We start from the raw sequence: 25,036 nt of genomic DNA, 5'->3' as shown, positions 1-25,036 counted from the left end.
CATGCCGGTGTCATAAAGCGTCAAAGACCTGAGATAAAAGGGAACTTCCCACTGCCTTCTGGTAAAAGACAGGTTTCTGTGAGGAGATCCACGCCACCCCCACCCCGTGTAATTGGATTGTGTGCTTGAGCTGGTTACCAAAATAGAAATGCACTGAGGCCTGGAGGTGATGTGAAGCATGCCCCCACGGGTCTGCCAGCTTCCATCTCCACAAATGTCACCGTGGGAAGCGGTGACGCCAGGCCGAGGCGCAGTTGCCCTGTTCCAGTGGCACGCTACCACAACCGTGCTCTGCGTGCCCGAGAGCTTCGGGAGACAAGGTCACCGATTGCACCGCACGAAGCACACAAAGCGACGCAAAACCAGCTGTATGAATTCACTGCCGTCATTAAGTACCATTGATTTTAAATGGACTCCAGAAAAATACAAACATTTATAGTTTCGCCAAAAAAAAAAAAAAAAAAAAAAAAAAAAAAAAAACACACGTTCAGTATTTCAGCATTCGCCAACAGAGTTTTTATGGGAGACAGTGACTTTTCTGGAGTGATTTATCAACCTGACAGCTAAGCCAATAAGGCAACATGGAAGATGCGCCATCAGTGTGGTGAGAGACCCGACTAAAATGTGACAGCATTCCAGATGGAAAACACACCTTCCAAGGTGACACGCTCGACAACAGGCTGCTCGCAATGCGAGAAGGTGAGTAGCAGTCACACAACTGCTTCCCTGTTTGCTACACTTAGATGATTTGGACCGACGTACAGCAGAAAGACCCTCAAAACAGGATGCCGGAGGACAGGACTGCACCAGGCAACACATACAGAAATTTGCAGAGGTAGTCGTGTTTTCTCAACTACACCCATTGGCTAATGGATGTAAAAGTGTCTGTGGCCATCAGATGTACAGTGGGGGGGAGTCAATAATGCCAGCAAGAGCCAAAGAAAACCGCTGCCCTCAGAGCCTGACAAGTCGCCAAATTGATTTTCCTAGTTCGTAAGGAGCCTCTCAGCAGAAACTCTGCCAGCTTCTGTAACTGATTCACTAGCTTCCTTCGGACAAAGCTGCGGCGCGGGGTGGGGAGGGGAAATCCGAGGGGTCCCGACGGAGTGGGAGACACCGGAAACAGTCAATGTTGACCTCTGAAACAAAACAATCTTGATTTTGGCTAGAGGGGATAAAAATGCTTGAATGGATAGCGATACAAAGCAGGAAAAACGGCTGCCAGTACAGACCTCCTCTTACACGTTCATTTTGTCGTAATTTTCCTGGAAAGACATTTCGAAGAGGACGGAAGCTACGATACCCAAAGCACACATTCCATAGTTGTATGAGAGTTGATGCAAAAGCAACATAACTGCAATGAGGTGGAAATATTATCCAAGTGGTTAAGCGGAGACATCTCAGGTTGAAAACTACGAACCTACATGGATAGCTTGGTGAAAACCCATCGGCAAAAAGACTGGCATTCCTGTACTAGACTGACTTTTTTTTTCCCGTTACCCTCCTAAACAGGGTTTTTAAGAGATACTGTATGCCTCCTTTGTTAGGCGCAAAGCATAAACAAGGCTTCTTGTTATCTTGATCTTGAGGAACAAAATGAAAATAATGAAAATAAGGGCAGCTCGCACCAGGTCACAGCAAGGCCACCTGCAGCTGGTGCCCGGAGCGTCCGACAACACAAGAACCACAGGCCACAGGCCCTCTCGCTCCTTAAATAACCCGGAGGCACCTGTTCTCACAGAAACTTCAGTTGAGCAAACAAACACGACTAAAAATAGCAAATCACCTGCAAAATGTATTAGAGTGTCAAGGAAGGAAGGAAGGAAGGCAGTTCACTGTACAGAAAGATGTTCGCAAAAGGCTGGAAGAGCAACCACTGAAGATGAGAGAAATACTACAAATTGACTGCTAAATCGTTAGCGCGGCAAAATTACACAAATTACTAGGATTTCTGCAAATTCATTATTGTACAAAGGCCTGCTAAAATAATTAGCGTCGCACAAATATTTAGCATTCACTTCTAGCCAATAGCCAAGTCGCATAATTGCCTGATCTGCATTACACAGCAAAATTAGGATGTCTATCAGATGAGATTCTCCAAAGTGACTTCACGTCACTGCGGTTTTACCCTGTAATCCAGTTATAAAGCTTGGACTTTTCAGACCAATCTATCTACGTATCCATCTTAACTACCGAACGCGTTAGCTATGCGAACGGTACGATGATCCCTTCAATGACTCGGCTACCGCTAGCTTGCAAATGGAATTTCCTGCACCACAGGCAGCAAACAGCGATTGATCTACAAAGGCTATGCACAAGTTGGTTTATAGCAGGGAGGGGAAATGCCATTCCCTATGACAGCAGGGTGTCACAGTATTTATTCCATCTACCTTGATGCCATTATTGGAGATTAAGTTACTTTTCATGGTGCTCCAGGTACACGTCAATAATATGTCGAAAGGCAGCAATTACCTCAAATTAAGTAAACCACTTGAAACTTCAACCGTTTGACTTTGAGTCTTGATATCAATTCTCAACACGGACCAAAATAAAACAAATCATTTTAACCAAAACTTCTGCACTGCTCCAGGGCAACAGAAGCAGCCATTGATATTCCAGACCTGCCCTTTCCTTTGGGCTCATCCAATTTAACTGCAACAAATTCCCCAAATCAAATAAGCTAATTGGTGACGTAAAGGCCAAATCCCATCGCTGCAGCTCTGACGGCCTGGTGTTCCGCAGAAGACCTACTGTACTCCATTTTGTGGGGTGCACAGAAAGGTCCATCGCAGCATCACTTCTCTGCCAGGTTTCCACCACATTGGTACTATAGTCAAATCAGCGCGTCACAGCTGAAAAGTTTGAATCGGAGCTAAAATTCAAATTATAAAAACAACTGCGACAAACTATAGTCATTTGTGAAACAGAATGCTACCGAGGTAGCTCCAGAGAAGACCGAGAGATAAATCTTTGTAGAGTACAGGCAGCAGAATTTTAAGTTTAAACTTGACCGCTTAAAGAGCACTGGTGTACTCCCACACTCCACAGGAATGTATGTCTACATTCACACAGTGTTTTAATATGAAAGTATGAATGCCAATTATGATAGCTAACTGGGATTACTGTGGGGGGAAAAACTGTCCACATCAGATAGCTGATAGCAAGTTCTGCTTGCGGGCATTAATTGTTTGGCTTGAGTTTTATTAAATCTCTTCCTGCCAACTTAGCAGCCACTTAAATTCTTAGATCTCTTCTTTGAAGCATGATACTTAGAGGAACTCTGAACGGGTGAAAGTGCAGCTTTCATCAGTCAGCGTAAAGAGCATGAAGGGCAGTGCTGTTCACCTGAATCCACCTACAGCCCTGCAGGCACCTGGCGGACCGTAGGCGTCAACGCGAGCAGCACGGGGGAGAGGACGATGGCCTGTCACCCACCTCAGGAAACACAGGCAAGTTCCTGTTGCTCATTTTTGCCGGTTTTCATTTTTCTGTTGATTAATTTTGATCTTGTACAATGCCTCAGAGGACCGATATGGTCCTACTTTCGAACCTGAATCTTTGCAACACTGCATGCAACAATTTACCCAGGCACCACTGGGGAGACCCTGTCTGAAATTAAGGCAGATCCCCACCCCAGTCGCATGGAGTAAATCTTTTGGATATGCCTTTTTACGTATGTAATGTATGCGATGCGTACGCAAAGAGAAAATCAGTCCGAGAAAATAGCACAAGTCAATTAATCAAGCAAGCAGTGATCAAAACAAAACTGCAAGTAGTTTCTGAACACATCTGCACAACACTAGTTTTACTTTAAAAATATGCTTCTTTCCAGTAAAAAAGACACTGTTGAAGGTGCCCTTCGCATCCACTATAAATCTGACATTCAGCTTGAGGAGGGATCGCTTCCTCTCTGGGGAAAAAGCTGGAATTTTCCAGGTCTGTTCTTCTACTCTGTTTTAATTTGGAGATCTTCAGCTCTCCTCTCACCAGACACCAAACCCTGTTTCAGATAAGCTTTTCCTTAAACCACCATTCTGTTGACTTGGCACACATGCATACAATAGACCAATTATACACTTTAATGAAGTCAAAAAGCAGTCAGCTTTAGTCCTAGAGGACTGTGCTGCAGTGTCAGATGATTTCCAAATCAGCCTAATTCAATAAATAACCTATAACACATCACCCCCATGAAGCAGCTGTTCCTACAGGCAAACCAAAAAAAAAAAAAAAAAAAAAATACAGCTGCACTTGGAGGATTACATCTGAAAACCTCATTTGGCATCAAATTCACAGCAAGGGTTCAACATGAGGTTCTGGTATTCTGCAGAAACACTGAGGTATTTAATTACAGAAACTGTGAGGGTTATTAAAAAAAAAAAAAAAAAAAATTTTTTTACTTCTGCCCCATGTATTGACCACCCCGCTGTCGTCCGTGTTTTTGCGAGAACCTTTAAGCAAACAATTTTTGCATTATGCTTATTGAAATACTTCAGATTCTATCAGAAAACCACCCACTACAGCAGTTACTTTCCTACCGAGATGTAATTTCTATGAGATGCACGTCGTTTTGGAGAAAAGCGTCTCCCAAAACAATAAATGTAAATATAAAGATATACACGAGGAAAGCACGCAGCTCCTCAGCGCAGCAGACGTGGCTGCTCTGGGCACAAGGTAGGTCAGGTGGCTCAGACCGCTTGCTGGTTCAAATCCGCTGCCCGTCATTAATCGATCGGGCAGCAGATCCATGGCGACTGATGAATACCTGGTGCGATTCCAGCAGCTCAGCAGTCCTCTACCTTAGAGTGCCTCTCATCTCCTGTCCTCCCTCTCTTGCTGTGCGACTGTGTGACAGTGTGTTAAACACCCACGAGCCATCCAGGTCAGAAAAAGAGATGGGTAAACACCCTGTGGCATACTTACAGCACGCTGTGGTATGCTTACGGCATATCACTATTGATGTGATGCAACTCGAAACATTCGTGTTCGCCCGTTCAGTATGCTTCCTGTTCGTTCTTGTTCCCTTTCTGTGTAAACATATGCATTACGGGGTACGGTCAGACAAAACACCGCGACCACAGACCGCCTGCAGACAAACCCTCCATCTCCCTCATACCCAAGACTTCCAGAGAAGGGTGTGTTGAGGCTTGAGAGCATTTACTGCAGTGTAATCACAGTCCCCGAAGACCAGAAACTCACACACAAACACACACATAGGGAAAACAAAGGGCATGGAGGAGAACTTTCCACTTTGATGGCCTGATTTATGATCACCATGTTTGATTAAAAGAGATATATCAAACACTGGGGGGGGGGGAATGCACAATGTCAACAGTGCAAGAAGAACCATTAAAGCCGACTGCCTTTGTAGTGTACGCCATGTAGCCTGTTTACATTACAAATTCTGTTCCTGCAAGGCTTACGCCTGCATACCGCTGACCAAAAATACTGGCCTATTCATACAGTGAAAAGGAGCATGTGATCATCAACGGTTATGATCTGAAACTGATCGACCGCACATTCTCCCCCTGCAACAGCGACATGTGATAAAAAAAAAAGCCACAGAGACGGAACGGACGTGGCCTTGGAACCCTGACAAAGGAAACAGAGCGCCGTTCACTGCCTCCAGTTTAACCAGTTCAGTCGTGACTCTCCACAAAGACACCACTTTCATGTGGCCATTACATCCCCTCCAGTCAGCGCCACGTCAAGCTCCCCAGCTTAACAATGGTTGCCTGAAACAGCCGTCAAAGCGGAGGGAAAACAGAAAACAAAAACAGCCATAAATATTAAACAACTAAATACGGATACTCCCTGAGGAACAATAAAACTCTGCGTGTTAACAGAAAACAGCTATATGTTCCCCTTCATGAGCACAGCAGCTACGCCTTAAAGGAGCAAAGAGAGAAGAGAAGAAGCACTGTGCATGACGCCGGATTTACAATGTGACCTACTTGCGTAATTTATGGTTCCAAAGAACTTAGGTAGGCAAAAAGGACTGCAGAAAGGCAGTAATCCTGCACAACACTTGTAATGGTCTCATAATGAATTTACAGTCCCACACACACACACACACACACACACACAGAGCAGGAGAAGTGCAGGCATTGTGTGGAAGATGAAACACTGATACAAGCTCCATCCTACAGATGTGAAAGGGCTCCATTATCCGGGCTAATGACCTGACAGTGGAGGTAAATGCGGGAACAATTTGGTCAATAAAGAATGGATCCGAGTGAAACGCGAGGACAAATCTTGTTTAGCATAGAAGATACTTTCCACCGTGGCAGGAGAATAATATCAAATATCTACAATTAAGCCTTTTTCACCCTGCTAATTTCACCTGTATATGAGACAGCCTTTCCCAAACAAACTACTCCAGGTTAATAAAAATGTTCACTTCATGCTGAAAGTTGAACATATTTACATCTCCCCACTTAATATTGAAATCTTTTGACGCTGTGGAACTATACCATTCGGGACAGAGACCTACACTAAGAGTACAGCACTACCAAACTACGGAACAAGCTACAGGTGCTGGCAGTAAAGGAGCTGCACTAATCTTTTTGACTCAGTTGTATTTTTAACCATTCCTGTAGTTACATTACAGAATCTCAGCCACTTACGTTAAACCCTCCGAAGAGTTAAAACCATCAGACCAGCTGATATATATTGAAAAAATATTCTAGTTCCCTTCAAAATCGAACCCTCAGTGGAACTACTTGGACGAAAGTAAACTAGTCCTCTGGGCTGAGTTCCAGGCTCCCATCACTGTCACACAACCCAAGAGGCTAACAATGAAAATGTGACACCAAAACTCAGGCAACAATCAGAATCTCAAATCACATGAGCACTTACTTGTACATTTATTACTAAGCCAAATATGGACCATTGAGCAGTCCCCATCTTACCAGCATTGCTGTAGACTGTGCTGATAAACGTAGCTCGCTAATCATTCAGCAAATTTAAAAAAAACCTGCCTAAATACAGATGCATCCATTAGTGACAAGCCAGCCTTGCCTGCAGTTCCCCTTGTGGTGTCAATAACAGCTGATCCATATCTGATGTGCGAGAAGCAATTGGGTAACAGTGCAAATGAGACACTGGTGCTGTCAGTAAAAAAAAAAAGCCATAGGTCTGATTTGCACATGGATACCGAATCTAGTCCGTTGCATCCAACCTCAGCCTCTGCCGTGTTCTCCATCACCTCCATTCCTGTCACTCTTCTGTCAGAAGCAGGAGTTCAGCCGACGGTCATGACGTGTTTTTCTGTCTCAGTCCCCCAGTCCCCCGGGAGAACGGGGGGGCTGGTCTTCCAAACCACCCAGCACAAATTAAACACTTATTCCCTCACCAAAAGAACCCAATCCCCAAGAAATCTCCATTTACAAGATAGAGACCACATTGAAGTAAAGAATTCTCAGCATATTCACAACAAAAACATGCATTTCTGCTTTTGTATGAGTATGCCCTAAATTCCAATTTAATTGTTGAATTATAATTTAAACCCTTAAATGTGGCATTTCTTCATAACCTCTTCTCTATTTTTGACAGAGCCACAGTATAAGGATTACCATGACCTGATATTTCATCTTTTGTTTGCTATAAAATGCTAATATTAAGTGAATGACGAGCAAATTGCAGTCCACTGTAACAGGCAGCAATTATGGTCTGTATTAAAATTCAAAATTTCTAGTTAACATATTACAAAGGCAACATTTTTTATTGAATCACCACCAGAGGTGGTAACAATGCTACAACATAGTCAAAGGTAGTCATAAAGTGAGATGCTTTCTTTGAAATATCACAAATTCTAGTAAAACAAGGCACGATATAAAAACAGAAAGGAAATAAGATTAATAGATAAGTGTCAAAAACAAGTCAACCAACAAAAAGCTTTGTTAATTTGTCCAACATCTGCCATGAACACATATTTGCCTATAGATGTTATCATCAGATTGCAACTACTTGACTGATGTGTGCCGGCAAAATGTTGGTACCAGCAAGCAAGCTCTACTTTGAAAGCTGTGTAATCTAAAGCTCTTCATATGTTAATCACACTTTTGTATACAGCACGGATTTCTGGTGCTTTGAAGAAAAACACCTAACAAACAATGTAGAAGTTCATCTTAAACCAATATGCTTTAATTTTTTGCTAGTTGATTACTAACAATGGATAGATTTGATAAACACTAGACTGGACAAGCTTTCAACAAGTTCAATTCAGCTGCATTTTAAGCACTGAATTGCACATCACACTGAACATGTGAAAAGGTAATGGATGACCAAACTGCTAAGTAAAAGTTATTTGTTGTAATTGTAGTGAGGGACTGCATTTTGTCTGTATGCTACACAAAGACGGTTAAAACTGAAGCTTGAGCTGAAGTTGAGGCCAAAAGCCAGAAATAGTCCTCTGTGGAGATGGGCACAAAAGTGAACAGCTGCAGGGTTTAAATAATGTGTTTGTTTCATGACGAGAAACCAGAAACTGGAGTCTATGCAAACTGTTTGGAAATGCCTGAAAATCAAAACACCCACATAGATTTTGGACCACGTACAAGATCTGCTAGATAGCAATTAACCGGTTGACCATGTACAGCTCAAAGACCTTGATGATGGGAAACAAGACATCCATTTCAGGCAAAATGGTAGGAGTATTACAATAGTATTTAGCATAAGCATTCGATTCACTGTTTGCATGTAATCAAATACCAAACAAATTATTTAGGCAAGTCATAAATCCTTTTTTACTTTGAACATTTTACAAATCAAATCATCTTGTGAAGAACAAAATCATTAAATGGCTCACTATGCTAATTTCCTCATATGTTCTGAAACTTCTACAGACAACTATATTGATCTAATAAAATAAATGGATATAATCACAACACAGTTGTTTCAAAATGTTAAGAGAATGCCTTAGTTTGTTGACTTTGAAGGGTATGAAAGTTTTAAAATGAAACAAAAAAGTTTTTCCAAATCTGACATTAAATATTTTCCAAACGTGCATCTTCCATCAGAACACACACTGTGGATGACACCCTTGATAAGATGACATGAGATAAGGTGCGAACTTCCTTCTCTAGCCATGGGGAAAACATTTAGCAGACAGAAAAGGAAGACTTCATACGCAACTACTGACATGCAACCGAGTCATTTTATGTCTACACTCCACTCCTTTCCCCAAGTTAACTTTCAAGAGAATGATCAGAAACATCCTTTAAAAAAAAAAAAAAAAAAAAACCCTTGGGTAAATATATCCTATCTAGTTTGTCATCAGCTGGTACAAAGCCAAAAGATCATTCCTTCGACAAAAGTCTTAATCCCTTATCCTAAATCACCGTGAGATGCAGAGCCTTAAAGTCTGGTCCTGTTGAAGAAGTTCATCGAAATCCCCTTTGAAGCACTTCACATTTCTGTTTATCTCGTCTCTAGGTATTACTCAACAATGGGAAGTTGAACTATAACTTTCCGACTTACACGGCGATCCAGCTGGATCAGACAGTGTTTACATTCAAGGGGTGCACCCCGTGGAATTTTCCAAGTGTCTTTTCTATCCAGGCCAGTTCAACCGCAGGGACTGCCAGCTAGGTGACTGCACAATGCAGAATTCAGCACTTTGAAAACAGCAGTTACGCCGCCGCCACCGCCGCCACAACAGCAAACAGAAACACTGTCGGGGACGTTCGGTAAAAGATGGCCTAGACAGACTAATATTAACAAGGCTACCAGCAATGATAGCATTAAAGATGTATATGCACCGCACTTGGAAACTGGAGGGCTTCTGGAAATTTTCTAACATCAAATCCCAAGGCTAATAACGTACGTACACACACACACACACACACTTAATCTGGATTCTTCGAGCATCTCGCTACATAATAACCTAAACACAGAGTATTGCTGTTACAGTGTTGAATACGACGGAAATAAACCGATTAAGCGTGCGAAAAACGGGAACTGACAGGCAGGTTTAATAAGCTGGCTGTCAAGACCAAACAATGTTACCACTGCGTTAACCTGCTACGAATTGCACACGACAGGCCGAGTCAAGTTATTCCGCTGTAAAAACGCGATGTAGAAATACAGCAGTTTACGGCTTTCGACAGAAAAGGTTCCTCCCCTCCAAAGTGACTAGCTAACTGATGCAATAGAAGAGAGCCCAAACTAAACAGCTTTAATTTCTCTTAGTTCATCTTGAGTTTCAATTCCCCTGTTAGGAATAATAATTACAACAAAAAGCCAATGTGAAAAAGGACTGAAACTGCCATCTCTGCTATCTCAGGCGAAGCAGTTCTGCCAGCTAGCAGCACAAATGGCTTGCAAGCAGTCAAGCCTGCAACAGCTGAAGCAGCAGTATTCAAAGGTTTACTGTACTCAGAGCTTCTAAAATAGACTTGTTTCAAACTGCAACCTTCAAAACATGTACACTCCAGGCTAACAGACTTAAATTCACACCACAGGCTGTCAAACCACTGCCTTAGCCAAGAATACATTCCTATATTTCTAAATTTTGCCCCTAAAATCACCACTGTCTATTACAGATAAAAATTATACCAACACACATAAGCAGGCAAAGACATTCCACATTAAATATACCTACCGTCTTATCTCTCAGAGCCACAAAGTGTGACGGCACGCATGAGGATTTCAGATAGTGATTATTTTAATTTTATTCCACAGGATATGCAGTGTGACATTTAAAACGGGAAATTCTTTTTGCAGTGCAAGTTTCGTCTGTGCCCAGAGGTGCTTTATGGAAGCTGTAATATTTTACAGAAAAAGTTAGCAGCCTGTGTTTCGTGTCACTGCTTTCTGAGATTTGAGGAAACACCCAGACATCACCATTGTCGTCACTTACATCCACTCTCAGAGTACTGTAGTACGCAATGCTGTGGATGAGCGCGCTAGGAAAATTGCATCAATCCTTTAGACAAACACGGGCTCTACAAACAAGCCGGGCATCAGCTACAAATCAACACTGCAATGCCCACAGGTCAACAGCAAATCCTATGCCCATTCATGCCACCAAGCTAAAACAATATTTCATGGTTGTTTCACAACCACTCAATCCTCAGTGGGTGGGCCAACATAAAGGATAGATAGGAATGAGTCTACCCCACACAGACACACACACACACAGAGAGACAGACACCTGCACAACAAAGATGAAGCTCCAGGTCCTGGTTACCATGGCATATTTTCCTTTTGTCTCCATCAAAACTGTTTACTGTGACTAATGGATCTCAGCAGTAAGTGCTGCGTGAACCCGTCTCACCACAAGAAATCTGGATTGCAGACAATATCCGAATCCATTTCCCTCGTTCGGTGTCAGTGACTCAACATCTAATTTTCATCAAAAGCTGAAGGGCCTTCTTAATGAGAAAGTTTTCAAGAGGCCTGCTGTGGTAATTGTGATTCACCGCTGTTTTCAGCCTGCTAACATTTTATTGAGGGCACTAAATCCCGAACTGACAGGCAGATCCCTCAACACAGCACCTGAAACAAAGAAGGGGCGAACGCTGCCCCCCCCCCCACTATTGTCGTCACATAATCTTTACAGAACTGGCCTTGTTCCCTTCACAATGGAGGCCCATGTGTGAGGTGATGATTTTGGAGAAGTACCTCCGAATACAAATGGGCGGCTCTGCTTTTATTGTCTTCACCCCCCTCCGGAGTGCTCCCCCAAGCCAGGGGCCACCTTGGACCAGGAAACCGCCGGCTTGATAATGGAACGTCGCTAGCCAGTGTGACTTATCTTTCAGTTGAAAGCCCATTCAAGAAACACCAACCCTCATTCTTCTCTTACATTTGTGTCCAGTGACTGACAGTTTGTCCATTTAGCTGAATGAGCACACATTCACAAACAGCATGTCTGGTTTTTTACCACATACTGTTCAAGCGAGTGACTAAGTGAAAATGTCGGTATGTTGAAGCTTAACGTACAAGAACTTGTCCGAATGAAAGAGCAGTGTGCATAATTTATATTCCAGCAGCTCCTTCCTTACATCAGCCTAAAATTACTAATCAGAATGACGAGACTAGATGCAGACCTCAATTTAGACAATTCCATTTTTTCAAAAAATGACCAGTGTGACTATACTTAGGGCTTAGCTCAACCCCCAGTCACTCAACACAACACAGTTCAATGTCATCATCAACTTGCGCAATGATTAAATTGAGCTGGAAACAAATACGCACAAACTCTAACAATACAGGGCAGTGAAGTTATAGCCATGGGTAATTTAACAGCCCATGAACGAATACCTCTGCGGAACCAAAACGAGATGGATGCAATCAAAGCAATACTACCTTTGAGGATACAGGTGCCAGCATGGCTGTAAAAGGGGTACAAATGATCATTCCTGCAGCGAGGCAGAATTGAGACGTACGGTTAAATCGGCATCCACGTTAACGCATTTGTTGAGCGATAGATCGGAAACCAGCAAATAACACCACGCACCCAAGCTATGTCACAGATCTCCTTCATTTGCATACAGCTGTAGTTTCACTGTGTTATCTGTGTCAACGCAACGATCAGATACAGGCTGCCTATAAATGCAAGTGTTAACAATCCGACAGAAGACCAGCTCCGAAAGATCAATCGAATTGCGTTTTTACGTCCTTGAGTAAATTAAGACTAGCTCTCCTACCTGCCAGAATTCAGCAGCCAAACTACTCGTGTTACCTTTGATCACAATGTTGACAGTGTGTCATGTATTAACACACCAATGGTACACCAAGGTTAGGCATAAGATTAGGTGGTGCAACCATATTCAAAATTACTTAATAATGGTCACTGTTAAAGCCAGTTGAAAGCTCAAAGTGTTGACGTGTTAAAAGGTGGTCAGATTCACAGTTCAGCTGCCAGTTCAAGCCAACCAGCAACCACCACTCTCCTGACAACTAATATATTTAAGCAAGACCCTAAAAACTAGAAGAGAAAGGATATGTCAGCAGCAGCTTAAACTTGTTCGTACAAAAAGCTGGCTCATCTTCTGTAGTCTATGTTCAGTACACCAGTGTGGTAGTGAACCTTATTTCCAGTATGTTCTTCTCTAGTAATATAATAAGCTATCTATAAAGCTCTGGCTTTAAACACTGGTTCTGTCAGATCTCTGCGTATGTAGCTTTTGTTGCTGTTGAGCTCTTAATTTGCAGTGATTTAACTATTGATTGAATGCATCACACGATGAAAACTGTGCCAGACCAAACACGTTCGCAAAGGACTCGATGGGCTGTACATCACGTCAAACAATTTGCTTTGGTGTAAGAAGTCTTACACATGCGATGATACCGGAAAAATCATTCCATACACTGAATGCTTTAGTTTGCAATCATGCTGAGATGGGGGAAAAAAACACCACATTTACTTAACTGTTTGGACAAAGAACAATTAAATGCATAATCACCATAAAAACTGATCAACTTAAAGTACAGTATTATTTGTTTTAAACGAGAAAATTACATAACATCTTAATCTCTTTTGCCGTCACAGTTATTGAACAAATATGGATTAACAATGGAAAAAACTAATAGAGTCCTCAGCTAAAGTATGTGATTTAATATATCTGAGTTGTGCCACACATGCAATCACAGCTCAATCAGCCATAATTAACTGCTCAGCTGGAACAAAAACTGGAATACATGGGGTCCACCAGGATCAGGGCTGAACACTCATGCACTAAAATGCCACAAACTCATTTTAAGGTTGAAGTTGCCCATTCTGAAGTAACTCGGCAAATTTCCGAAAAGACTCCCAACCAAGCTGCCGCTCCACGAGTATAAAAATGTGAGTTATACGATTTTTTTGTCATCTCACAAGCGACACAAAACAGAAAAGATTACAGATGCAACATTTGCACTCTGCATTAAGCACAAGACTGCACACAGGATTACAAATACAGTACATTAAAAGTGGATATAAAATATGAATAGTCTGCGACTCATTCATTCATTGGTGCCTGAAGTCAAAGCAATTTTTCAAACGCCAAATGTTACAGATGTGACAGAGCACACTCCTGGGTGACTAAACCATTGCCAAAAAATGTGATTTACAGTATTCGCAACTAATGCAAAAACAATCTACTGTGAATGCAACCTGGCAGTATTACAAAACTAAAACAATCAGTTTAAAGTGTGCATAAAAGTCACGCTGTACAGAAACATATTCCATTACATAATACACATTACTAAAATAGGCATTTTGCAGTGTTTCCTCAATGTATCTTTTCTCCGTATTTGTTGCCTTAATCCTAACTTTCACAGCAGGCACTTGAAGCCTTTACACTGTAAACTGTCGTCTTACTCATCAAAAACCTTGCACTCCTGGGAACCTGAACTGCAGAACTTGCACGCAGACCTCCAGAACTGCCATCATACCTACTGCCAGTATATAATTTGCACCCACAATTCATAGGTCTCCGTGGATCAAGAGTATGACAGAATACTTTGTTCCCCTTTCCAAACAACCCTCACCGATGTCCTTAGGAAAGACATCCATGACTCAGCTCACCCTAAATCAGATCTTTTCCCCCACGAGAGTATAAAATAACCTCATCAAGCATTATTTCACAAAATCCAAGAGTTTATCTTATGCGGTTTGTTCCTTAAGAGATTACAAATTTTGATTCAAACACTGTGATTTGACCTATTGTAAAAAATGATTTGTCAGCCATATCTGGCAGAGTGCTTATAATAACCATCATGCAATGCTAGAAAAACAAAACCATTCAATTATGCCTGCTTGTCATTTTTAATTCATCTGCTACAAAATGCCCTTGGAACAGCACATTACTTTAGATCAGTAGTTCTGAACAAAAGGTCTCAACACGAGGTCTCATGTATCCACTGTTAATAGTTGCATTTCTCATGTTCTGTATGCAACCAATGCACCTCCGTTTCAAAAGCATCTCTTGTGCTCCATCACAGACGCTGCATCCAAACCGGATGCTGAATATACGTAAGAAAAATTTTAACACCCATGTTAAACTTTTGTAACGTGTGGGATTAAAATACGATTCTTACGACGAATCAGTGTTGGAATTCTTACCCGAAAAGCACAAATTTCCAAAACTGTGAGAACAACAATAAGACCAAGCAAAATGTAACATCGTGTAAAACTAAGTATGATCATCGTGATGCGGCGCTGCCTCTTTGAGGAGCGTACAATGCTCGCCTTTTCGGATTCTTGACTTCAGCCGCTCAAGCAGAGTTACGTAGGGGATTTCTGTTCCAAAAAGCACCGTGCGCTATTATACAATTTACTCCTTTATTTCAAAGAAAATCCTTTCTTGGCCCGTTTGTCTGCCATTCAAACAAAAAACAAGTAGTTACTGCAGCCTGCCTGTGTGACAATGACCACTAACCGTGTGCAGTAGGTGCCACACAAGGAACAGGAGGCCCCAAATGGCCAAATTAATACAGCTAGATACGTTTGTCTAGAAACGACGTCGCTTTTAAACACCACAAATGGGTCTATTTGTCTCCTTGATGTGACACAAAGAGAGCCGAGGCTTCCTGCAGGGATGCCACTGAAGTGAAGGCAGCGGAGCAGAGGCCTAGTAGTAGCTGAGGAGCCACACCGCGGCTCTCCGCAGACACTCAGCCCACCACGACTCTCACACTCACACTCACTCACACACACACACGGCTCCAGCAGCAGAAATCACCCCGTTACAAATACCACCAGCAGCAGCAGCAGCAGCAACTCGCTGGAAGCGCCGGCCATCGAACAACAACTTGAACAACAAGCTCGAAAACGTGCTGAATGAATGACTCGCGAGCTGTGATTTAAAACACTCCAGCACTGCTGATCATGATCATGATGATCATGTCATTCCCTACAGCCTACAGTACTGTACACTCACAAACAATGAGCGTAGCGGCCTGTGACAGCGTGAAATGTATGTGCCTGTAAATCATAACGATAATTTATGGCCTTTTTATTTCGCGAAGAGAATATTATAATAAATCCGCCGGTCGGAGAGAAAAGCGCTGACTGAGGAGCCACGACCGACGACGAGCTCGTGTCCCCCAACACATGACATGATGATGATGATGATGATCCGATCGCCGCGTGAACACGAACAGCCCCATTTCTCCGTCGACTCTTCTTGTTTTATTTACACAAGCGCCGTTTATTATTATCGTTAAGACGCAAAATAGCGAGGGAGGAGGAGTGGACGCAGCGCGCTTCTATAGGGGTTATAGTACGGCTGTATGGCATTATGGTTCGCTGCTCAGCTACACGCAGCTCTCGCAGACAAAGGAGCTTTTAGGGCAAGTCGAAGCACGCGACTGCGACTGCGACTGCAACTGCAACTGCAACTGCGCCTGCCACTGACTCTGACTGCCCTCCTCGCGCTGAAAATGGAGCAGATTCCTGCACTACTTACTTACCCCAGTCGCACAGCCAGGTCCGGGGGGTCTTAAGTGCACTCCATAGATCCACAAAAAGTAGGAGGCAAAACTGGAGATCTCTGCGATAATAACGACGGTGATAATTTTAATAATAACAGCGGCGACGATCGGTCGTTGTAACTCCCAAGAAATCCAACAGAAGGGGGGGGGGGAACGGGGGACGGGGGACGGAAGGGCCAGTTCACTGGACTGCAGCCATCGCACGCTGATCCCCTTCAAACGTTGGAGCACCGGCGGCTACAGCGAGCATTTCTTTACACTCTAAATTATCTCAAGAGCCGTTCGAATTCAGACAAGTCTCCTCGGTATCCCGAGCAGTAAAATCCATCATTCGCCCGGGTCCACCTGTTTTTCAAAATCCTCCACTCTGCTTCTTTATTTTTTGCCGTGTCTCTATAATGTGTCTTGATGGCTGTTTGTATCTCTCGGTGCTGGGAGATTGATACAATGTAACCAACCAGCAGGAGCAGGCGCTCGGAAGCGCCGGAAAAGCCCCTTCCGCGCCGGAGCGGAGTGCCGGATGGCTGTTTCCATGACCCGGAACTGGATCGGAAATAGGATCTGGATCAGGATCCTGGAGTTCGCCGAGTCTCAGTCATTGACCACACTGATACTGTATCGGTTGGACGTTAAAGAAATCTGTCAATAGGTCGCTCACAAAGTCGAATCAATTTGAGTTGTTTACAGTAAATGTCAGAAGCATAATTAGACTTGAGTGTCTACGTTAAAACAATATGTGTATATATCTGCATGCGAACTTATAAACTAAGCTATATTATTTGTAAAAAGCAATGAATGAGTTATGGTATTTCTGAAATATGTAACAGACACTGACTGAGTGATATACACAGACAGTAAATATACAGTAAAGGGAAAGACCAGCATTGTGGTTTCTGAGAATTAGGCACAGACATCATTAATGGTTATATAAGTGTTATATAATATAGCACGCTTTTTAAATAAGTTTTTTTTTTTTTCAGCGGAAATGTGAAATTTGAAATTACCACAGTTGCTTTTGTGTTGAACTGCTAATATGTGAAACATTATTTAAAGCGTTGCTCTTCAGGCTGTGATTCATTAAAGTCGTTACGTTTGATTCTTTTGGAAATGTACAATATCATGAGAGAAAACACTGAAATACCTCAATACACAATTCTTCTTTATGAGCTCTGCATGTGTGGTTACTGAATCAGTTTTAATTTATTTGTAAATATATGGCTAGCTGTTGTGATAAGACCATAGCTGTAGAAAAAAAGAGGTGAACTAATAAATACTCTGCCCCTGTAAATCAGTGGAAGCATTATGCACAAATATTATGGGAAATAACTTTTTATTTTGAATATGTCCATTTTTAAAATTCAGCAATTTAGAGAGGACAAAAGAATAGTACTTAATGACAATAAACTTGCCTCTTTTTGGTCAGGTGTAATTTGTGTTTTTCATACTGATCATTATGAGTTGAATTTATGTAAGATGTTATTTAACAGCAGTGTGAACGTGGAGAACGTACAACCTGCTCCTTATAACGTTTCCCCGGAGGTTTGCCCACTTCGTATCTACATGCCTTACTGGAGTAGCACATCGGAGGAGGCTCTCCTTAACTGCCAAGGCCCAGCTCAACGCCTTTCGCCGCAATGTTATGCTCGCTGTTGTGACCCGAAAGAAGAATCATTTTCCGAAACCAAGAAACCATTTTCAGTCGTAATTTGAAATAGCTGCTCAGGTGCATGAATTATTGAATAAACAGCCAGGTGTCTCTTAGCAGACAAAATTGGGTTTTATATAATTTCTACTGTGTCGGACTGCAGAAGTTAAAATAATAATGTAGCTGAAATTGGTCATTTAATAGCTTCTGCATATTTGAACTGAACACATTTTCCATAATTGGGATCTGGCGGAACGACCAGTTCAGGAATCAGACTGAAGAGTGTGGACAAACTTTTAAAGGTCAAAACTGTATTTATTATCACAAAATAGCCATTTTACTTTCTTTACACTTTTTTCACTGGTTCCCAAGATGAGTTTATTTTAAGAATTACAGATATTCAGCCTGAAGGACAATGACTGCGATTTAGTTTTTGTCATTCGAAGCATGTCTAAGATACTGCTCTATTCTTTCATGAAATAAAAATCAATCAGTCGAAATAATACATTTAAAATTTATCTTTTTGAAATGCACAAAATACAAAAATTCTGGGATTAACTTTTTAAAATACACGTGAGTTTGTTTTCCATTAGTACCAAAGAATTTTCACCGGCATGTTTCGACATACGCATTATTTTTAAGCATCACATATTTTTATAGCATATCATGCGCCTATAATTATGGTCGCTGTGGTTTATTTCATGAATGTTACACATAACATAAAAGGTCAATAAAATAGCCAGTCTGGTTCTATCTGGTTCTCGACATCTTACGAATGCTCAAAAACATTCTGTACAGAGCATGAGTGTACCAAGCGGCGAAATGTGCGAAATGTGTTAGTTCAGCAGAACAACGTCACACATTCAAGACAAACACTCAAACTGCGTCGATCAATCGGAAATAACCATATCTGAACGAGTCTTTTTTTCCCTTGGAGTTCATTTAACTTTCCCAGAGTTGGTTTAGCTCTGCTGGTCTTATTGTACAGGATATTTTCCTGAGGTAAAGCAAGAATTGCTTAACTTGCAATTTACACGGGTTGCCCTGGAATACGCAGGCTTGGATTTGTGGCCGTCGTTGGCTTTCGGCGCATGTCCGCTGGTTTTGATTATACGTAACAAGATAATTAGCCCGGGCCCTTTGCGTTGGAAAAAAGGTAATTGACAATAGGAGTATGTTGAGGTGGGAGGATAACCCTTGAACTTCTATCTTCTTTGCTGAAATGCAAGCTGAAGTGGTGACAAATTGGGCACTTTATATCACGAGAAAATCATGCTAATGAACTGCCCAGGCTCTCTCAAAGCATCTGCCCTGAACTCTAGAGGACTAAAAGGCAAACAGCTTGTGCGGCGCATTCATATTAAAGAAGGCACCCAAACCGCAGGCTTGCAGGAAATAGAAGCAGGTCTTTGGATGACCAAACACGTCACGCTATTTGTCGTACAGCAGGAGCGATAGCCTCTCTCGCTTATGTGGTTCAAATAAGATGGCTTTGAGGGTTTTTTTTTTTTTTTTTTTTTTTTTCCTAGAGCTGGTTTCCTTGACAACAAGAGTATGAAAATACTGCCTTTGACATGACAGAAGGAATCCTCTCAGTAGCACATGGAGACAGCAGGCACAGAGAGGCCGGGAAGAACTAGATAAATGGCTGCATCGTCACGCTGAGAAAGCGCCGGTCCTGTGCCGCGCTCCATCTTTCCAGATGCCTCCGTGCGGTCACACCGGCCAGCACACATCATACACACACAACGGCTTCCATTTTGAGAGAGCAAGCAGTGGTCTTTTTCAGTTTCAAATCAGCAGGCGGCACAGCGAGGGAATATCACCGATGATTTACCCGCCAGCTTCAAACTGCGCCCTGTCAAACACGCTATACGTAATTTGAGTCAGTAGAATACATTTCTCTCTCAACCGTACATCAGTTATTAGGGGTGACAGCGCTATAACCCTCATTCTCAGCACAAGTGCCTCTGCCCTCTGTACGTGTCATACACCTTGAGATTTGCACGCCGTCTGAAATATCCACATCCTTATCAGGTGTTTTTGACATCGCCTCTGTTCGGTCCCGATTGAATTTTTTTTTCCCGTTGTTATCGGCATGATACTCCAGAAGCTGGACAACATTTCCACATCCATTTTTTTATTTTCCTTACGTCTTAGGCTGGATCTCATCGTGCTAATTGAACGCTAATTATAATTAGCAGCTTTACAGAAAAAAAAAAAAAAAAATCCCTGGAAGGATGAATGAGTCGGGGTGAAGAGATGGCAAATTACTGTCTTCCAGCTGCTTTTTTTGCCCATCTGTAAAGCATTACTGTGTTAAATGAGTGTTTCGTGGAGGAAAAACCTCTCGAGTTACTAGCTGCACGTTCGTCAAGGATGATCTGGAATTATACATTTGATTTAAAAGGAGAATTGGTATGCAGGCAAGTGCAGAGGAAATGAGTGCTGTAATATATGCCTGTATTGCACACAAGAGAGCAATGATGTTGCAAATGAAAAAGAGCCATCTGACACAAGCCGGTTGTTAAATTACATTCCTTACAGAATCTCTAGGCAGTTCATACCTGGGTAAATTTGCAGACCCAGAGTAAAGAATCCATCATTCGGCATGCTTGACAACGCAAAAAATCACGAGCCAGTTTACTGTGTCTGGGTGTGATGTAACTGCCTCGAACTTATAAAGTCATCCATCCTTACTATCGTCAGTTTGTCGTACTAAGTCAGAAATATTCTGCCTAATTGTCCCTGCGAGAAGGAATTACGGCTTCGCAAAGGTGCAAGCGGTCAACTCCAGCATCTAGGGCAAAAGACGACAACATTTACTCCGTGTTTTCACCTGCACCTACATGACATTACTGGCTGAAGGGAAGCGCAGAACAATTCTGGGAATGCGCAAACATAAATGCTGAGCATTTGTTTTCCTTTAAGACTTTGACATGAAAGTCTTGCATAAACAGAGTCAGTTGATTTGCCTGCTGGCTGCAGGATGGAGGTCCTGTGCCGTCAGCTCTTCCTGTGCTCTGTTTACAGACCTCGGCCGGTCGACGCGCCGTTGCGCCACAGCTGCCGGGGATGATGACAAGCGGGATGCGTCACGTGGCATACGCTGTGGGGGCTCCGAGGGCGGGCCTCCGTTGCGGTGAACCGCAGTCGCAGTACCGCTCCAGCCATGCGTACACAAGTCTCTGCAGGGGTCCCCCAAGAGACCTACGGGCACCAAGTAGTCCAGGTGTGTCAGTGCAGGTGGCTATTTTCAGTCAGCACCCGTTTCCACTTGGAGTTTCGCCACATTCTTACGAAAGAGAAAATAATTTCTGTTTTTCGTTATGTCCTCTTAAGGCCTGCGCTATACACGCAACTACCGTATCGGCAGAAGAGTTGCTGCCAGTAGGAAACTTGGTTTTAAGGTGAACCATCCTTGAGACTCATACAGAGCAAAAAAAAAACAATTGTATCTTGCGCCCACAGTGGCACCACTGCTACCATGGAAACCCTTATGATAGTATAATAGTACTTTCTCCTGTTTTCGCAGTTGATCTGTTTGCTTCTCTCTACCTCTTTGGCTGAGCACCACCTGTACTACATAACATATGATCTAGTCCGTGTTTAAGTGCAGTCTGAGAAACCCCATTAAAAAATTAAGTAATTTATTGTTAAATTTGTCGCACAATTCACATGCGTCTGCAGGAGTGTTTTAAAGCGCTTCGAAAGTACGCATCTATGTATCTCCTAACAATATATGAAAATACCTCATACCAAGAGTGGTTGCCTTACCTTGGAGGCATTTCGGCAAAATCCACAACAATACCTAACCGTTACCGACGCGGTGTTACACAGAACCGTGTTTTTTCCTTCTCCGTTTTCGGTTGCTGAACAGGTGGTGAAGCCTGGAGAGTTAAAGGTCCCGAAGTACGACTATGTTACACTATTTCAACGATGTGCTCGAGCCCAGCAGAAAAAAGAAACGAGAGAACATAGACTATGGCTATGGAACACCGTCCCGGAATTAATCGGGAACTGCTCCTACAGCTCACATGCATCCATCTCTCCCACGCCAGCTTCTCGGCTTTCTTTGCTCCGTGTTACGTGCAATTCCTCCACCTCTTTGCTTCGCCAAGCACATGGCAACTTTTAACATATCCCCCATCTGTACAAGTGGACGACCGCCAAAGAAATTTTAGTCACAACTTCAGCTCACCGCTCACTATTCCGAACAGTATCCCACCTCTGTCACCTTGGTTTAAGACCTCTTGTCTGACTGGCTGAGTGTAGCAGCATTAATGGGAGAGGCTCTTTACCTTCTGGGTACTTTGGATAATGGCCCATTTCCCCCTTTCCCGGGTCTGGCCGCTCACAGGGTGAGAAAGCTCACGGAGCAGCAGGGATGCTCTGAGGAATGCTATCCCAGCAGGGTGATTACTAACAAGGAGCAGGAGCCCGCTGCCCTCATTATACCCTACAGTGCCCTTTGTTTTTTTTTACACAGGACTGGATCTGCTGTCTGCCTCTCACGGTCACGCCGGCTCTTCTTCAATGTGACTTCAACCTCCCGTCTGCAACTGTGCACGTCTGACATGATTCAGGCAGATGACAAATGAGTGCACGTCCCAATAATAAAATGAGATGGAAGCTTTTACCGTTAAGAACTGAGCTGTACAGATACAGTTGATAGAGTACAATGCCACTAACTGGACAACGAGCAAATTTTTCTACTTTTTTTCCCTCACGTTTAGTGGCATAGTGTTGGGAGATTGTTACCCATTCCGGTAAGAACCCAAGGAGCCTGTAATGAGCGTGAACAGTCACGGCCTGTGACGGTGGCTGGGTCTCTTGGTTTCTGTGCTGTCCTGCCCTAACAGATGACATTTACTACTCTATGTATTACTGCATTTATAGCTCAGGCCAAACAAAATGCATCCCGCGGTAGATACATAGAACATGGTTACTAAGGCACAGCTTTTTTGTTTGATACTACATTATTATAGTGTGCATGTTAGCTACCGATTGAAGAGACGTATAAATAAGAAAACAGGTAGATAAAAAGCAGCAGTAAGCGAAGGGCTGACTTAGAAAGGTTTTGGGAGCTCGAGAGGGAAACGGGTCGGAAGGAGACATTCCGAGACAGGTCTTCAATGTCGTAACGGAATCGGCGGATCCGAGCAATTAATTAACATTATCGTTTAGACGTGACGTAACATCTCCCGGTGTCTTTCAGTTTCAGCACCGACCGGTTTCTCGGTCTGCAGTTAATTTTTTACCAGCAACAGCCGGGTGAAGTGGCTTTGTTTTTAAACGGTAACTGTAAGAGGCAAATCAAAGCTCCAGGAAACAATAAAAGCCAGCAGACCTGCGACTACCCACCTCGGGTTTGTAATCTCCCGGCAGGATGGCTGCCTAAGGACAGCTTCAAATAGGCAGGACAGAAGTGTTGCACAATGCATCCGCCGTACCCAGAAAAAGATCGTACTGACCCCGGCCAAGCCAGGGAATGCGTCGCACATCATATTGTGAAGGCACCTCAGCCTCTTTGTGCCGAAACAAGAAAGAGCGGGATGTGTGCTCCTCGGGCTGTCACCACACACACACACGATCCCCTTTGTCAGGAACATGGGAAAGGACAACACGTCAGCATGCATCAAATTTCCACAGCTGCAGGCGATCTATTACTGCTGTGCCTGGTGCTGAGCTGCCAGGGCAACGTGGGAATAGCAAGATGGGGCCGCGGTTCCTCGGCTCCATGACGTTCTCCACCATCCATCTGACTTTGCAGAACGCTCACAGGACACACCGGACTGTGAACAGAGCCGGGCTGCTGGTGTCCATGTGTTTCGTCTCATGTGCCAGACAAGGGCTCGTGCGTCACACTTATTTGAATGCGAGTGCGCTTTGATGGTTGAGTCTGGCCATCGTGCTCTCAATCAGACCTTGGTGCATTTCAAACACGCAGAAACACCTCTCTCACAAAGAGGCAGCCGAATCCGCACCGAGGCCGGTCTGCCGCAGCTCCGCGCGGCTCATTTCTGGCAGCCGCTGTGGCCAAATTGACAAAGAGAAGAAGTAAAGCACTCACATGCAGTCTTAGTCACTGCAGAAGTATTCTGTTGTTTCGCCGCTGCCAGCTCATTAAGTCTGAAAGGCCGGCTCTCTTCGGAGCTCACTCGTTATTTCCAGGCTGTCAAAAATATTTTGCACTATTGCACTGTTGCAAGAGAGAATTAGGCAAGAAAACAAACAAGTCAAAGGAAATGAAGTGAAACGCAGAGCAGGAGGCAAGAAAGAGCTGTGAAATCCTCATCTGTAGCTGACAACTTGAGTAAAACAAATTCCTACCAACTAAATAGTAATATAATATTAATTCTGTAACTAATCAAAAATCAAAGTTTATGAATTACTTTTCATTATTACTGCAGGCAGTAATTATGGCCATATCCATCCATCCATTATCATTATCTACTTGTCCAGCGCAGAGCTGCAGGGACTTCAGTAATGTGTAGAATACATTTTCCAAAAATCAATGTAAACTAGAACACAGAGAAGAACGCTTAGTAGAACGCCGAACATAGTGGTATATGGTGTTCATTATTTTCAAAGCCTCAGAATACAAGCTTTTTAAGAATCTGCTTTACGAAAACCATGAAGAAACGCATGGGAAAAATGCTCATTTTCAGGTTTGCTGTTTCTAGCAAGTAAATGTAGATGCTAATTTCATAGCCGGTTATGACCCTGTCATTTCAACGTCTGTCTGTCCCCTTCCCTCCACCAGCACTGACGGTCCTTCCAGAATGTTCCTCCGAAGCTGGCAATGGCGTTAACTCTTTCTTGGAGCGCTGGCAATATTGACTCGAGAGAAATCCATATGGGGAGAATGAGAGGAGTGTTTTTATAGGTGGTGGGAGGGGTAGAGGGAGAGATGAATCAAAAATCCATCAGAACAGACAGAGTGACCTTTTCACGGCTCAAGGGCCAGTG

General features: G+C 43.1%; 1 protein-coding gene across 3 annotated transcripts in view; it reads right to left on the bottom strand.

Annotated features, from left to right (window-relative positions):
- LOC108934662 (zinc finger protein 609-like) overlaps positions 1-16,908 on the bottom strand; it is an 81,854-nt gene extending 64,946 nt beyond the window's left edge. The window contains exon 1 of one of the 3 annotated variants that reach the window (XM_018752663.2): positions 16,399-16,908. The gene's annotated coding sequence lies outside the window, so the exon portion shown is untranslated. Of the gene's footprint in view, positions 1-4,762; positions 4,835-10,600; positions 10,650-16,398 lie in introns of those variants that run through there. The other 2 variants (XM_018752664.2, XM_018752665.2) reach the window with 2 other exon arrangements.
- Positions 16,909-25,036: the final 8,128 nt, after the last annotated feature.

The sequence above is a fragment of the Scleropages formosus genome, chromosome 11, assembly GCF_900964775.1.
Source record: "Scleropages formosus chromosome 11, fSclFor1.1, whole genome shotgun sequence".
In the NCBI taxonomy this organism is placed as follows: Eukaryota; Metazoa; Chordata; class Actinopteri; order Osteoglossiformes; family Osteoglossidae; genus Scleropages; species Scleropages formosus.
This window is presented reverse-complemented; position numbering and strand designations above follow the sequence as displayed.